Here is a 17470-nt window from a genome sequence, read left to right on the forward strand (position 1 = left end):
CATACCAGAAAACACACCTTAAAAAAACAACTGCCTATTCTTCCCCCAGCAGCCATCAGCTGTTAATAGTTTATCAACTGGGGTGAGGGCTCTCAAAATGATATTTTTCAAAGACCAAGAAAGGATTTTTATTTTAATTTTTAATTTATTTTACATACCAACCATAGTTTCTCCTTCCTCCTCTCTTTCCATTCCCTCTCCCACACCTCTTTTCTACCCTCCCTCATAGACTCCTCAGAGAGTGTATGGTCTCCAATGGGGAGTCAACAAAACCTGACACATCAAGTTGAGGCAGGACCAAGCTCCTCCCCCCTGTCAAGGTTGAGCAAAGCATCCTACCATAGTGAATGGGCTCTAAAAAATCAGATCATGCACCAGGGACAGATCTGGTCCCACTGCTAAGGGCCGCACAAACAGACCAAGCTACACAACTGTCACCCACATGCAGAAAGCATACCTAGGTCTATACAGGATCCCTAAGTATTGATCTAGAGTACATGAGCTCCAACTTTCTCAGGTCATCTGTCTCTGTGGGCTTCCTCATCAAAATCTTGACCCACCTTGCTCATATAATACCTCCTTTCTCACTTTGTTGGGTCTCCTGGAGCTTGGCTCAGTGCTTGGCTGTAGATCTCTGCATCTGCTTCCATCAGTTACTGCATGAAGCTTCTATGACAATTAGAGTAGCCACCAATCTAACAGGAGAAGCCAGGTCAGGCACCCTCTCCATTATTGCTAGGAGTCTTAGCAGGGGTCATCCTTGTGGACCAAGAAGGGATTTTTATGAATTAAGAATAGGTGAGGCCTATTTTTATTTATCAATGGCCTCTTGAACATTTTTCTTAGAAAAATGAAAACCTCACACAACTGCATGCCTGTTTATGTTTATAGCATCATGATCCACCACAAACCACAGTCAGAAATTCAGATGCCCTCTGTTGGAGGCAATGGCTGTCCATGCCACAGGATGCTTTGCAGCAGAATAAAGTAGCAAATGATGAGTTCTTGGGATCATTAATCTCACGGAATTTTTTTTATTATTAATTTATTTATTTATTAAAGATTTCTGTCTCTTCCCCGCCACCGCCTCCCATATCCCTCCCCGTCCCCCAATCAACTCTCCCTCTCTCATCAGCCCTAAGAGCAGTCAGGGTTCCCTGCCCTGTGGGGAGTCCAAGGACCTCCCACCTCCTTCCAGGTCTATTAAGGTGAACATCTCACGGAATTTATGCTGAGAGAAAAAGTCGCTCCCCAAAGCACATGTTCTGTAAGTTTCTGTTGGTAGAACCTTCTTGAAACGCTCTGATGGGGAAACCGGACGAAGGGCCCACGAGATCTCTGTGCTGCTTTGCTCTGTGTTCAGAGTCCTGACTTCATTACCTACCCACAGGGTGACCTCAGGCAGGTCATCACCCCGAAGCCACATCTCTTCATCCCTGATGAGCAGACAGTTACGGATCTTACTCTGTAGGGTGATGGCAAGGATGTTGTCACTGAACACAATGTCCTGGAGAATGTAAAACTTCCACACATGTCACCTAAGGCAAAACTGTCATCTTTACAAAGGAGAAAAGGTACAGTGACCCAGTCAGGTCAGTCCAAATTGAGCCAGAACGCTGGTCCCTGAAGCCATCTTCCATTTGGTCACAGGAGTGAAGATCAAAAGTGAGAAACCTGGGGGTGGATACACTGGTTTTTCTCCTCCTGACCTGGCGTGTGTATTGGGGGAGGGTAGAACCAAAAACAGGCAGCAGATATATTAGAGGACAAAGGAGCAGGAGTCAGGGGGCAGGCACTGAAAAAGAGGCTAAGGAAATCAAAGAGCCGCAGAGTAACAATAGTTCATGGGGCTATTGTGCTGCAGCCTAGATCTTCTGAGGGTACTGAATGGATTCTCAGCCACGGCTGCTTTACCCAGCAGGGTGCCTGGAAGGGTCATCTAGGTTCAAGGATGTGACAGCCGCTCTGGACAGCAAAAGGCACTGCACATGCTTCTGACTGCTGACTCTCAGCACCATGATGGCTGGGAACAGGGGAGTCAAAGGAGCCCTCTGAAGCCACATTTTGTCCATCTCACTTTCACTGGTCCAACCTGGGCAACTCTGGCTTTGTGCCCACAGCTAGGTCTCAGAGCCGAGCCCGGCTGCTCAGAGATGATCCAGAGAAGCAGGAAGAACTGCCTCAACCGGGGGCTTGTTACAGTATACAACTGCTTTCCCCAACAAGATCCCACGAGCCCCTGTATCTCACAGGATTGCCCAAGTTTGACTGAGGGACTCAGCTCTGATTGGTTGTTCCTGTAACTCAGGCTAGCCCCACACTCACTATAGAGTAATGATCCCTCCTATTTCTGCCTCCACAGTGCTGTGACTATGGGTATACTTCTACTCTGTTTTTGCAGTATTGGGGACTGAACCCAAGACCTCAGGCACATCAGGAAAGCACTCTGACCCACAGAGCTAAAATCCCAGTCCCTAGCCTTCTGGTTTCATAGCGAGAAAGCAAAGACTTGGAGAGGGTGAAAGACATTTGCACCTCAGCCGAGCTGGCTCCCCATCTCCCAGACTCCCAGACAGCTGCCTTCATCCAGACACTTTGAGAAAAAAGGGTGAGGAGGGTAGGTTTGCGTTTTCTAAGTCTTCACTCTCTGTTCTCAAGAGATTATGGCAGGAAACAGCATCCCTGGGTTACCACTGCCAGCTCTTGGTTAGGCTGTAGATAAGAAGGCAGTCATTCAACCCACAGATAGAAAATTTTCTCCCTGAGCCAGCAAGATGGCTCAGAGTACTTGACCACACCAAGATGATCAACCTGAGCTCATCCCTGGAATCCACAGGGTGAAAAGGACAGAACCAACTCCTGAAAACTGTCCTCTGAGCTCCACACACAACCTGCAACACAGCCCCCAATATGATCAACAAAGTAATTATATTAAAAAATAAACATCTCCCCCTCTACTGTGCAGAACCTCACAGCATCTGGCTTCCGTGTACAGTGACCCAGACTCCTCTGTGCCTCCATCTTCTTTCCTGGAAAAGATGCTCCTCCCTGACAATCACGCACCGAGTACCTACCTAGCCCCAGCCAGGTATGGTGCTCAGGGATCACTTGGGTCACAATGGCTAAAGACTCAAGGAAAAGCGAAGGAGGGGTGCTGAGACTATGGCTGGAAAACCTGCGTCGACATGCTGCACCGCCTAAGGTATTGCTTTGATCATTTTGCCAAAGCAAACCTTTAGAAATCCCTTCCCATGGACTCACACTAGCATCAGATCAGAGATCTGGTCCACCTTCATTTTCCTGAAGAGGAAGCTGAAGCCCAGAGAGGGGCAGAGACTTCCTCAAAGATCGCAGCGTCAGTAGCGTCTTATGAACTGAAGGTGTCTCCCTCCAAATTCCTATGGTCATGTCCTGTGTCTCTACGTGGTGGCATTTGTTGGAGGGACTTTTGTGGCAGGTGGGTTTTGGTGGTATCATGGCATTCCATAGCTGGGACTAGTCTTCATGAAAAGATCAGAGAAATGACTCCCTCTTGGCAGTGTGAGGATGCTGCAAGAAAGCATTTGAGCCAGGGTGCCATGAGCCCTTCCAGACATGGGATGAGCTGGGTCATTATTGCTAGGCTTCAACCTCCAGACCTGTGAGATGTGTCAGTTGTCCAAGCCACCGGAGGACGATATTTCATGTCAGGAGCCTGAGACAGCCACACCAGGGCTCCACACCCTTTCTGTACCCCGTCCCTCCACCTGTGAGAAAGCGTGTTGAACCTGTGCCAACTAAAGTCCATGTTCTACTCAGGCGAAGATCTGGTTAGATTACCATGTCTCTGGAGAGCTCAGCCTAGCAGTGCTGAGAAAGGGATCCAGCTCACAGCCCAAGTTCAAGGACCAGAGGCCCCCTGCTCCTCACAGTGGGCAAGGACTGGGTATGGTGGAGAATGGCCTGGACCGAGGCAAAGTCTGGCACTCCCCAGCAGTTCGCAGGGCTTTCCAACAAAAATGTTGGAGAACTGGAAGAGTATTTTTTGGCTCTGCCAGGAGAAAAGAAAACTGCAAAGTCAAACCTAATAAACGTTTAATTAAATGTCCACACAGGGTAGCACCATGTCAATATATTAAATTGCCCAATTAATTTTGCCTAAAAATCTCATTACAGGTAAAAGATTTAAATTTTCTCACTTTGCAAGAATTTCTCCGTAAGCTTGTCACTCCTGAGAAATCGCAGCTATTGTTAATGAATGCTGAGGACAAAATCAAAGTATTTTCTTAAAATCTTTTAAGAAATTCTGTGGTAGGCCAGCCATAATGTGGAGATATGGCCATGCTTTAAAGAATTTGCTGTGAGGGTGGGGGGATGGGGAGCATCCCCCCCAAAAGGGATCTAGGGCTGGCACCATTCAGCCTCCTGGACATCCTTGGGCACATTACTTGGCACTTTGAGTGCTGGTGACTTTCTATCCTAGAATAGCTGCTGGGTCGATAACCTGACTGAAACGGCCACATCAGGGCTCTATACCCTTTCTGGTCGATTTTTTTCCCTCATCCCTCTACCAGTGAATGAGTGTGCTGAACCCTGTGCCAACAACAGTCTTCACTCTACTAAGTCCGGTGAAGATATGGCTATTTGTGAGTGTCCAAAGTTCAAATGCCAGGGAGGGAGATGTGAAAGTCAGGGTAGGAAGTGCCGGACTTGAGAGGGTACCATCAACCAAAGAACCATCCGGTCTTCAGCCACGTAGCAACCAGTGTCTGTTCTGAGGAAGGCACCGCTGGATGGTTGTGTCCCAAGGGCATCTTAGAATGTACCCACAGTCAACTTCAAGTTCTTCGCCGATGTCTCTCCACAGCAGGCACTGAGTCATGCCGTCAAAACTTACCACAACACCTGGCAATAGGACACAAGCATGGGTAACGTGGGGCTCCAATCTACCACCAGAAACGCAGACCAGAACACGCCCAGGAGAAAAGGTCGATGAGGAGTCATGAAAAGGAGATGGCATTGGCTACTAGTATAAAATGCAAACTACTACAGAGAGCTTGGTGTCAAGTAAAAGTTACAATAACAGTGAGGCGTATGGTAGGTACAGCAGTATGGCTAGCAGGCAAGATGTCCTGAGGCCCATGCCTAGTTTATACAAACTGGGACTGGTGTGGTGCTCACCTGTAATCCCAGTACTTATGAGGTGGGGGCAGACAGAATGAAGTTCAAAGTCATCCCTGATCTCGATATCAAGATCAGACTTAGGGGGGAATCATAGCAGGTATATAATAACAAGGCTGCCTACTGCCCCCCAGTGTGCTGCGGGTCAGTGCACAGGACGGCTTTGTACCTTGGGCTGCACAGATCTACTCAAATCAACCTCCCCCTGACAGTGGATTTGGGACAGACACTGGGACATCAGCAGGTGTTGGGAAGTTTAGCTCCATTATACTCGAATGCAGTTGTTTTCAGTGTGTGGGCCTTGTCCCTTTGGGGTCAAAATTACAGGGATTCTGCCAGGTGGTGGTGGTGCACGCCCTTAATCCCAGCACTCTGGAGGTAGAGGTGGATCTCTGTGAGTTCAAGGTCAACCTGGTCTACAGAGCTACTTCCAGGATACCTAGGGCTGTTACACAGAGAAAACTCTGTCTCAAAAAACAAACAGACAAACAAAAAACCAAAAAATTACAGGGATTCTATATTATCTATCCTGTAAATCATATATTTTTATTAGGATTCGTGACAGTGGCAAAATTATAGCTATGAAGTAGCAACAAAATATAATTTTATGGTTAGGAGTCACCACAAGATGAAGAATTGTATTAAAGGGACACAGCATCCACTGTTCTAGTGGAATCATCATGATGGTAGTTTGAATGCAGTTGGCCCCCATAATCTCATAGGGAGTGGCACTGTTAGGAAGTGGAGTGGGTGTGGCCTTGTTGAAGGAAGTATGTCACTGTGGGGGCGGGTTTGAGCTTTCCTGTGCTCAGGAGACTGACCAGTGAGTCAGTCAACTTCCTGTTACCTGCAAGATGTAGCAGTCTCAGCTCCAGCACCACCTCTGCCTGCACGCTGCCACACTTCCCGCCATGATGACAATGGACTGAACCTCTGAAACTGTAAGCAAGCCACCCCGATCAAACGTTTTCATCTGAGAGTTGCCGAGGTCACGGTGTCTCTTCACAGCAATAGAAGTCCTAACTAAGACCACCACCCTACATAAGCTAGTTTGAGAAGCCTAGAACATTTTCTTGCCCAGTGTGATGAGAACAAGGCAGACAAGCAAAAGAGCTACATCCAGCCATTTCAGATTTCTAGGTCGGGCTAACTGAAGAGAGAAGACGCACACAAATGTAGGTGGCTCCATTCCATGGTCCCGAGTCCCGCCCTCAGTACAAAGGAGAAAGCAGGTGGAGCTCCAGAGTTCATCTTCCTCTGCGTCCCTACTGCAGATGCCACATGAGCAGCCTTCTGCTCCTCCACCGTCCTGCCTCCCACTCTGATGGACTCTCAAACTGTATGTCACACCCCCTCCCTTCCTCCCAACGCCCTCCCTCCTTTTGTCCCTCTCCCTCCCATTTCCTTCTTGTCAGGCATTAGTCCCAGCAATGAGGAAATTCACTAATACATCTCTCAATCTGCATCTGACTGCCCTTCCATCCTTGCCGAATTTAGGGCCTGAGTCTGTTCTGTGTCTTGTTGGGCAGCACAATATTTCAGTGTCCTGTTGCTGACAATGCTCACATGGCTGGAACGGGAGAGCTCTCCAGGCTCTCCACAGTTTGCTGCTATTTTTACTGTCTTCCTGTCTGAAGCTGATAATCATCTTTATGCAACGACTCCATTCCTCCTCAGCCCTTCTATTTCCTCAGCTATGTATCACACATGTCCTGGTTTCCTATCTTACTATGGTTATCACTTACAATTGTCTCTGTTGTGGTCATCCTGGCCTCCTGGATGTTTCTAGATTGTGCTTCTGAGTCCATGTATTGCTGTCAATTTGCTTGGTGTATGGAACCCATGGTTCCCATGTGGCTCTTCTCACTGTCTCTGGGGTCTACATTAATGCCCTCATGAGACACTGGGAGCAGCTCTTCACCCAGGTCATGTGCCCGGCACCTGCTTTGACTTCATTTCTTCATAGCTTAGATCTAGGGAGCCAGTCCCCAGGAGTGCCCGTCCACAGGCTGGTGTTTCCACTCCCCGAGGTTTTAATATCGTTTCCTTAGGTGTCTGTTCCTTACTAGAATGTCAACTCCTATAGGCAAGGCTCTTGGTTTTCACCTCTGCTCCTATGGTCTAAAATCCTGTGGGGATGGGGATAGTGATCATTCCTTAGTGAGGAGCATGTCCTGCCACAGTTGCACAGATGAGAGGCTCCAATTTCCTGTTGCAAAGACAAGGAAGTTGAGCCTCGGAGAAGAAAAGTGACTTTCAGGTTCTCAGGGAACACTCTGCAAAGTCGGAGGATCCGAATTGGCCAAAGCTGTCAAAAAAAAAAAAAAAACAAAAAACAAACAAAAAAAAACAAAATATTCCTGGGCACTCGTGAGAGGCAACAAGATAGCTAGCTCCCTGACTGACTTCTGCATAGGGCATGGAGAGGATTCCAAGACAGCTGTCCCACTGACTGCTGCAGAGGGCAGAGGAGAGGACCCAGACAGACCCAGCTCAGGCTCACTTAAGACTAAGGGGATTTGGGCTTTGAAAGGGGGACCAACAAGGCAAGCTTCAGCACCATCACCCTTCCTTCCTTGCTTTTTTCCCACTATCCTAGACCAGCCTGGAACCCACTGAAGAGCCCAGGCTCGCCTCAAACTCTGACTCGTCCTGCCTCAGCCTCCCGAGGACTGGTATTGTAGGTATGTGCCACCACACAGCTACCATGCTGCTTTCTCTAACCAAGACTGGCTAGCTGACTGGAGTCACTGTGAAGCAAGCTTCAGCATGGTGTGGAGACATATCCTTTGTGCCACAGGGGATCCTAAGTCTTCCTACCTTAAAACAAGTGACAGGTAGGATTCTGAACATTGCTTCCTCCAGCCTGGGTTGGTGACTCACAGTTGGAGAGCCACCTGCCACACTTCCATGTTCAGTGCCAGGACAGCAAGGGGTCATTGGCAGCACTTAACCACTAGAAAGACACAGGCATGGGCTAGGACATGGCACAGGTGGTCTAGTCCAGGAGCCAGGGATCCTCCAGAGGGAATCGTCAGGTAAACAAGACTGGTCTCTGCTTGAAGCCCGCAGAGGAAGTTGCAAGGACAAAGGCCAGGTTTTGTGGTCTGGTGCCAGTAGCTACAGGCAGAGTCCAGGGTGCCAGAGCCTGCTTCTCCCTCTCTACTCAGGCTCAACACCCTCGGCACCAAATGCCTTCATGGAAACAGGCTTCCCTAACTGGCCGATGCTGCCAAGTGCACCAGGGCTTGATTTAGCCCCCGGGCTGTTGGCTCAGGGTTAAGAAACACTGAACCATCCTGAAATGTGACTTTCCCAGTTCCAGTTTTGCTTGTTCATAACATACAACACAAGCATGCCAGAGTCTACGTTCCAAGTCCATGTCTGCCATCCAAGCTCTTCTCTGCCATCCAAGTGTCACCTCTGCATTAGTGTCAACCCTAAAAGATGGTGTTTCTCCAGCCAGGGGGTGATGGAACCCTCTGAGATCCCCTAGCATTCTGAACAAACAGAAAGGAACTTTTTTTGGGGGGGGAGGGTATGTTTTGAGACAAGGACTCTCTCTGTAGCCCTGGCTATCCTGAAACTCATGGTGTAGACCAAGTTGGCCTTGAATTTGTAGAGATTCACCTACCTTTGACTTCTGAGGGCTAGGATTAAAATCCTGTACTACCACACTCAACTTTTTAAAATTAAGTTTTTAATTGAAATAGTATTGCACCCCCTTTCTCCTTCCAGCCTCTCTTAGATACCATCCCTAGAACTCCTTTCAGGCTCCCCCTCAAGTTGATAGTCTATTTTCTTTTATTATTGTTGTTGTTATGTGTGCCTGTGCCTGCTGAGTTCATCTGGAGGTGTGTGGATCCTTTAGACGAAGAACTACAGCTACTAATGGCTGCTGGGAGGAGGAGAATAAGCCCCTCCCAGGGATAAGCCCCGTGTTTGTCCAATGTGGAGCGGTCAGAGCTCACCTCTGTTGCTAGCCTTCGCTCCCAATTGAGATATAAAGTTCCCTGACTCTGTCCAGTCGGGAGGTCAACCACCCAGTCATTGAACTTTCTCCTAGCACCTTTTCTGTAGCAGGCAGAACTCTAAGCACTTGGGCCACATGTAAGCAACAGCACAGGTAAGGGGCTTATGTGGACCTTTGCACAGACCCCTCCCTGGCCAGGCTCCTCTGTGTTCTCACTCTGCTGGTGGCGGGTACCTACCCTTCACGATTACATTCTAACTCACCTGCCAGAAAGGTCTCCTTTGTGCCCAGGGAAAGTGGTAATGGAAAGTCTGCTGTCACTGCACCGTATTCAGACCCATCTTAGCACTTCATTAGCTTATCCTTGAAGACAATCGACCTTGAGGAGGGGATGGTTTCAGTTTCGCAGAAAAGGACACAAAACACAGGATTCCCTAGTACCCCTCCAGCCACCTGCATGCTCTCTGTCACCAGTGCCCTTCATGGGTACAGAGTAATGTGTCATTGCGATAGTTAATCTTAGTTGTCAACTCTATGGGATTTAGAGCAACCATCAGAACAAAACTCTATGTGCGTCTGTGAGGGAGTTTCTGGATTGAGTTGAGATAGGAATGTGAGTGGCACTGTTCTGTGGTTTTGGTCTGAATTAGAAGGAGAAAGCCAGATGAGCACCAGCTTTCATGGCTCTCGCCTTCCTGACTGTGGTCACAATGCAATCGGCCTCCTCATGTTCCGGCTGCTATGACTTCCTCACCATGATGAACCAGACCCTCAAACTGGGAAGCAAAGCAAAGCCTTCCTTCCTTGCGGGCTTATATCAGGGATTTTTTCCACAGCAGTAAGAAAACTACTGCAGTGACTGTTAACATCCAGTTCACTCCATGGTGAGTGTTCTGTATGTCAGACCAATGCCCGCCATTATACAGAAGGATACCTAGCACTTTCACTGCCGTGGACAACCTCCATGCTCTGCCTACTGATCCCCCCACTTCCTGAAGCCCTGTTCATCCCTGACCTTTTCCCTATCTCCTTAGTGTTCCCTTGTCCAGAACGTCATTGAAATTGTGCAATGAAGTGCGACTTTTTCAGGGCAGTGGGTGCCCTTCTCTTAGTAATATGCATTTGAAGTTTTTCCCATGTCTTTTCATGCCTTCATGGCTCATTTTTTAAAATGTTGAATAGTAGTCCTCTGTATGGACACACTACAGGTTTTTTTTTTGTTGTTGTTGTTGTTTTTACCTCGTCACCCACTCATCTTGGCTACTTCTATGTTTTGGCAGTCCTGTATAAAGCTACTGTAAACATTTGTGTGCAGGTATTTGGGTGGATTTGAACTTTTAACACCTTTGGCAAATACAGAGAATGCTTGCTGCCTTGTTTGGGAAAAGCATGGTTTTGTAAGAAGTCACCATATGGTGTTCCCGAGTGACATACCACCATCAAGGAAATGAGTTTCACTACCAACTACATTTTCTGTTTGTTGTTCTGCTTAGTCTTGGTCAACTTGACACAAACTATAGTCACTTGGGGGAAAGGGACCTCAATTGAAGAACTGCCTCCATAAAACTGACCTGTGGGCACATTTGCAGGGGCATTTTCATGAGTAATGATTGACATTGGAAGGCCCAAATTTACTCAAAGCAGTACTATCCCTGGGCAGACCAGTAAGCAGTGACAGTCCATGGCCTCTGTTTCAGTTCCTGTCTCAAGGTTCCTGCTTTGATTTCCTGCCCTGAGTGTAGTGGCATTTCAAATGTATGTTAATAAATAAAGCCTGTCTGTAGATCTGAGAGTAAAACAGTTCCACTGGTCAGACTTACAGACAAGGTTATGGTAACACACACCTTTAATCCCAGTAGGCACACTAGTTGCCATAGAAATCAGATGGTGCATGCCTTTAATACCAGTGGTGCACACCTTTAATCCCAGTCTTAGAGAGGAATATAAAGTGGTGGAGGTGTGTGTGTGTGGGCAGGGGGAGACAGCTCTCAGACACAGTCTCATTCTGAGATTGTGGGAGGTAGAGTCACCGTTTTGGTCTGAGGTCAAGGTAAGAGCCAGTGGCTGGCTGTTTTGCTTTTCAGATCTTCAGGTTGAACCCCAGGTTCTGATCCTGAGTTTTTATTGATTGTGCATCATTTGGCGCTCAATGGTTTGTGGCACGAATTTGTGAAAACGTCATTTGCTTGAGACTTTCTAGTCACTAGCCCAGGCTAGAGCTGGGACTGGAATTCCAGCTCTAGGAGCTGGACCCAAAGCTAGCTACCTGGGTCCAGGGGGAAAACTAGTGTTCCCAGCTCCCATCTGCCCCGGCTTAGCTTCCCTGTAAAGATGGAAAATACACAGAGAATTTGGATACTGCATGTTATTGTGTTACCTTTGAATTGTTTGACTGCTGAGGAAGGAGCAACAGCTGCTAAAAGACATTTGGTTATTAATGCAGCTGAATTAATCTAATTTACATATTTTGAAAATGCCTTGTTTTCAAAATTTAATTCAAAAGATATGTTACTTTGGAAAAGAGGTTTTGCTTTTGTTTCCAAAGGAAGTGAGAGGCTGCGGACATTCTTGGTTAAGAAAAACAAGGTTTGATCAGCCGTGGATTCATTCTGGTTAAGAAAAATAAGGTTTGATTGAGGAAGACCCCCTGAAAAATCTCCAGTGGGAATGGATGACCCAGATGATCCAATGTTTCAGAGTACCTCTGTTGCAGTTTCCTCTTAGTTCTACATCTAGAACAGCTTCAAGACTGCTGACTGAAATGATCCAACCTCACAGAATACTCCAGTGAAGAGTGGAATCATAATCCTAACTTTTCTTTGGGTCCCCATAAGATTATCAGCACCCCCAAATATATTTTAATAAATATATTTATATTTAATATAATATATTATATATGTTATATATTTAATATTATATATTTAATAAAATACATTTATACTTAGTAAATATATTTTAATAAATAAAGGCTTCCTGAAGATCTCAGAGTAAAACAGTCCCACTGGTCAGCCTTACAGACCAGGTTATGGTAACACACTTCCTTTGGTGATGCTGTGTGACCTGAGAGTTATTTGCTGAACTCAAGCCTCTCCTCCCCATGTTGCTTTTATCACAGTGTCTTATCAGTGACAGCAGCCATAAGTAGAACAGCATTGACTGTTTCCACTCCTGTCCATCTCAGATTGTGAACTGAGAGTTGCTGTGCTCATCATGATATCTTTAATGGTCCCATAACTTTTATCAAGCAAAATATTCATTAATGTTATTGATTACTTAATTAAAATAGTTCAGAACTACCTGCCCGGGATGATGCAGCTCACAGTGGTCTGAATCCCTTCTACATTAAGAAAAAAAATCAGCCAGGCCTAGTGGCATATATGCCTTTAATCCCATCACTCAGGAGGCAGAGGCAGGCAGATATCTGTAAATTTGAGGCCAAACAACCTGGTCTACAGAGTGAGTTCCAGGACAGCCAGAGCTACATAGTGATACTTGTCCTAAAACAAACACCTCCCCCCCCCCCGCCAAAAGGAAGAAAGAGAGGGAGGTGAGAAGGGAGACAGGAAGGAAGAAAGAAAAAAGAAAAAGAAAAATTGAGACATGCCCTCATCCACACACAGTCATGTTTACAGGCCAATCTGATCTAGGTAACTCCTCTCAGATGACTCTAGACTGTGTCCAATTGACAGTTAAAGCTAACCAGGGCACCCAAGATTTGATATTGGGTTCTCTCCCATTAGGACAAAATCCCATGGAGATGCTGTCCTCCTGACGGCATTAGCATTCCCTTGGATACGTTGTTGCTTGGTTCAGGGTGCTAGAATCGTGGCCATGTAGGCACAGGAGCACACCTGGACCAGAATCACTTTGGTTGACCTTCAGCTCTCCAGACAGGCAGAGGATCTATTCTTGTTCAGGGTTGTTTGTTTGTTATGAAGCAATACCAGCAGTTGTGACTAGCATCAACTTCTGAAGAATAGGAACAACAGGAAACTCATCCACGTGGACAGGAAGAGGTCGGGGAGAGCACTCTTGTCCAGCGTAGTGGACTTTGATGACATTGACCAATAGTTATAACTGGCATGAGGGCCCTGGGTAATAACTGCCAGTGGAAAGTAGACAGGTAGAAAGGTGACTGGGGCTGGTAATGACCACCATGCTCTTCACTGCCACGTTTTAGCCCTTTCCCTTTCCCTGGCAATGACCTGTGACTTGTGTACCCCACAGTTGTCCTGTTCTTACTTTCCTCGCTTCTCTATAGTAAGTGGACAGTTGTGTGACTCGGTTCTGATGCTTGAGCCTTGGGCAGAAACGTTCTCATAGATTCCCAGGGAAGCTTTTCTTTCTCCATCAGTGACATCAGAGGTTGCTTGAGAGGACGTTCCCTGTTGTGTTAAACAAGGATGCAATGGCTGGAGTTATGACAGCCCTCTTACAACCATGAGGGAACGAGCAGAAAGCATTTCAGCAATATTGGCCCTCACCTCCTTTGAGCTGCTAGACAAAAGCCTGCAATACCCCTAGACACCCCTCCTCTGTCTAAATTGCAGTCAGGAGCACTCTGGGTGGGTGCTGTGTTTCATATTGGTTAGTGCCCTTATCTGATACAATAGCTACCGTTTATGCGTGCTTGCTAGGAGCCTGGAATTGACTTAAATATTTCGTAGCTGTTATGGACTTCATTTCTTTAATAATCCTGTGGAACTAGTGTTCTAGCCACAGTAAGTGTTTTACCCCAGAGGCCAGATCTCTAAAGACTCCACTGATCCAGCTCTACCCAACTCCTGGCATAGACACAGTGCAGTCTTTGCCGTCCAACATGGTGCTGGGGAGGCTGGGAAGAGACCTGAGCCAAGGTCCTTCCTTCCCTCCCAAGAAGAAAGGAAGTCGTGAGGTAGAACTAATGGTTTAGGGTCTAGGCATTCTGAGGCTCTCATGGTATTCTTGTGCTCAGTGCACATATAGAAGGAACAGAAGTTGTGTGGGGAGACTCTGGGTATTTCCAGGTCACGGGGTGAGCCAGCCTCCTTGCAGGCCTCCTTCAGAGTGAGCTGAATGAATCCATTTACAATAGGCCTCTATGTGTACTGAATACTGTTGCCTGGCAATTGCCAAGCAGTTTAAGAGGCAAGGACCCTTGGAGCACTTTAGAAGAGGGTAAATACTCTCTCTGATAGATTTGTTTGCCTCAATTTTCTTTGTGGCATCTAGGTAAAAAGTGCTCCAAAGAATAAGTTTTTCTTGGCAATATTGGGTAAATGCTTCCAAATGAGTAAGCGTGTGTATGAATGAGCCTAGCTCATGAAGGAGTGTTCAGTAACCCATTGGCAGTCTTCTTGAGATACAAACACCACTCATGCATAACACTGTCTCCCCTAATCCCTCCCTCCCCTTTCTCTCCCTTGTCTCTCTCAGAGGGACATCTCTGTCTCCATCTCTCTCTTTCTCAGAGGAAAACTGAAGTTACAAGGTCTTCTTGAGTTACATAAGCAAGATTCAAAAGACCTGAGAAGCTAATAAGTATATTAATGTCCTAGCCACTCCAACACAATGCTATACCTGGTAGAATCTGGGGGAAATGCTTTAAGAAGCAAAGGTTTTAGCCAGGGCCCTTCCTTTCCCCCAACAACAAAGCAGGGAGCGGTGTGTTGGAATAATGACTTGAGGGTCTTGGGGTTCTGAGGCCCATGTGGCATTTCTGAGCTGGTCAGTAGGTGCAGGTTTTAGACTCTGAACATTATTGAAAGCTGTCCCACGTGAGAGATAGAGGAGAGAGACTATGCTTCCTCAGAGCACGTGTGAGGCAGAGTGGCACCAGGTGTGGTGGCGCACGCCTTTAATCCCAGCACTCTGGAGGCAAAGGCAGGAGGACCTCTGTGAGTTCGAGGACAGCCTGGTCTAAAGAGCGAGTTCCAGGACAGCCAGGACTACACAGAGAAACCCTGTCTCAGAGTGCGGTGTGGCGGGGGCACATGTGTGAAAAGCTGGGAGGAGTATCTGTGACTGTCGGCCCCGTGCCACAGGAATGGGTTTTGCTGCCAAAACCATTAACAGCTTCTCACGCCTCATTCTAGGAACACAATTCTCAGATTGAAGAACCCACAGGGACAGAGTCAGACCACACTTGAAGTCTGGGTTCAGCTCTGGAGAGACAAGGCCCCTGTCTGACTGGTTAGCCCACTAAGATCCACTTGGGAATCTGCTGTGTAGAAAAATGAGATAAGAGGTGGACTCTAAGGGGCTATGTCAGATTTGCCTGGAATTCACCATGTGGGGACCTGCTCACAGCTTCCTAAACATTTGCTGAGCCAACTAATTGGGGCAAGGAAATGTTAAAGATCTTTCCACAAAGGAGTGAATCCCTGCTGGGTCTGCCGGCCCAGGCCTTTCATGCTAGCACTTGGGAAGCTAAGGCATGAAGGAAGATCATGAGTTCTAGCCCAGGCCAGGGGAGTTTCCCATTGGTGGAAGTACAGCAGAAACCACCTCTTGCTGATGGTGTTCTGGAAGAGATTTGTGAGTACAACTATGACTTGGGTTTTGTTCCATAAGGTCCTTTATTCAACTTTTTTTAGTGTCTTCCAAAGGAAAAGGAGGCAAGAGGAATGAAAATTGAGAAAGGGCGGAGAAGCCAAGGGTGAGTGGATGATGCCAGGGCTCTTAACACCCTGAAGCTGCTTCCCCCTCCCGCTCCAGGTGACAGGACTACTATACTACCTATACTATACTGGACCACAATGGATACCTTGGGTATCCGTTCGCTACAGTGTTCCTGGAGTACTGTCTGCACTGGATGTTTGTCTTTTTAACATTCTGTCCCTAACACACATTGCTTTGTAAGCAGGAACTGTCAATGAGCGTTTGTTGGATAGATGGGTGGATGGGTAGGTGGGTGAATGGGTGGGTGGGCGGGTGGGTGGAAGGAAGGGTGGGTGAATGGGTAGGTGGGTGGGTAGGTGGGCGGGTGGATACATGAGTGGATGGGTGGGTAGGTGTATAGATAGATGGATGGATGGGTAAATTAATGGGTGGATAGGTGGGTGGGTGGGTGGGTGGGTGGGTAGGTGGGCGGGTGGATAGATGAGTGGATGAGTGGGCGGGTGGATAGATGAGTGGATGGGTGGGTGGGTGGATAGATGGGTGGATGGATGCTGCACTCTTGAGGTTATTTTGGAGCTGTGTTTTACAGGCTGGCACATATCTCATGAAATATTTTTAGGTAGAGTTTGTGCGTATTATTTCATTGGAAGGAAGCCAGATAGTCAGGGAGGTGGAGCCAGGCTGGAGAAGCGAAAAGTACCCTGTGGGTTTCGCTAATGTCTGGGATACTGCGCCTGGAGCTGAAACATCAGGTCACATTCACTTGGTTCTGTAAACAGCTTGTGGGTTGCATACAAAATGAACTAACTCTCCAAACAAACACCAAAACGTCTCTCCATTTCTTCTTTCCATGTGTTGCTTCTTTCCATGCTTTAGGGGGAGGGCCATTGAAATCCCATGAGCCCCTGTCTCTGAGATTCTGGCCTTCGTGTACTTTCTTTTATTCAGTTTGACCTCCGCAGTTTAGACAAATTGCATAGTGCTCTCCTACTTGTGTAAATGTTTTAGTGAAAGACTTGTAAGTACAAGAAGGGGTTTTACTGATGCCAGACCCCCCATTTTCTTCAAGCTCCTGCAGCCAGAACAGTGCCCGTACGTATCAGGAGTTCAGAGCCATCTTAGAGTGAATGAAATGTTTACTGTTCTGCCTCAATGACAGACATCATGTCATGAGCAAGCTGATCACATTACTTGCCAACCCACCGACACTCCTGGCTTCGAGCGGGATTCTGAGCTCACAAAGAAACACAAAGGAAAAGCTAATCAGCAATGGCAACTGAATGAATCGGGATTAAAAATCAGTGCTGAAAACAGGACGTGCTGCTGCCTGAATTTCATTCCAGCACAGGAGAGGTGGAGGCAGAGTTCAAGGCCATCCTTAGCTACCTAGGGAGTTCAAGGCCAGCCTGGTACACACGAAACTTTGCCTCGATAACAAAGCAACAACAGAAAGCAAAACAAGTGCTGCTGGACTCCTGAGCCAGGGAGTCTTAGTCAGTGAATTTCAGACAGACTCATCAAACCCTAGGCACATCCTGCAGCCACCCAACCCTTTCTTCTGGTCACTCTTGCTTCCAGGCCTCTGACAACCTGATCCCACTGCCTCTCAGAAGGAAAGAGCAAGCAGCAGCTGGATGACTGGTGGATAACAGGGTAGACAAACAGTAGAGGATGATGCCCGTCAGAATCGATGGACAGATAGGGATGGCTCATCCCCCCTCACCCACAGCCTCAGCC

Source organism: Chionomys nivalis, chromosome 6 (assembly GCF_950005125.1).
Source record: "Chionomys nivalis chromosome 6, mChiNiv1.1, whole genome shotgun sequence".
Lineage (NCBI taxonomy): Eukaryota > Metazoa > Chordata > Mammalia > Rodentia > Cricetidae > Chionomys > Chionomys nivalis.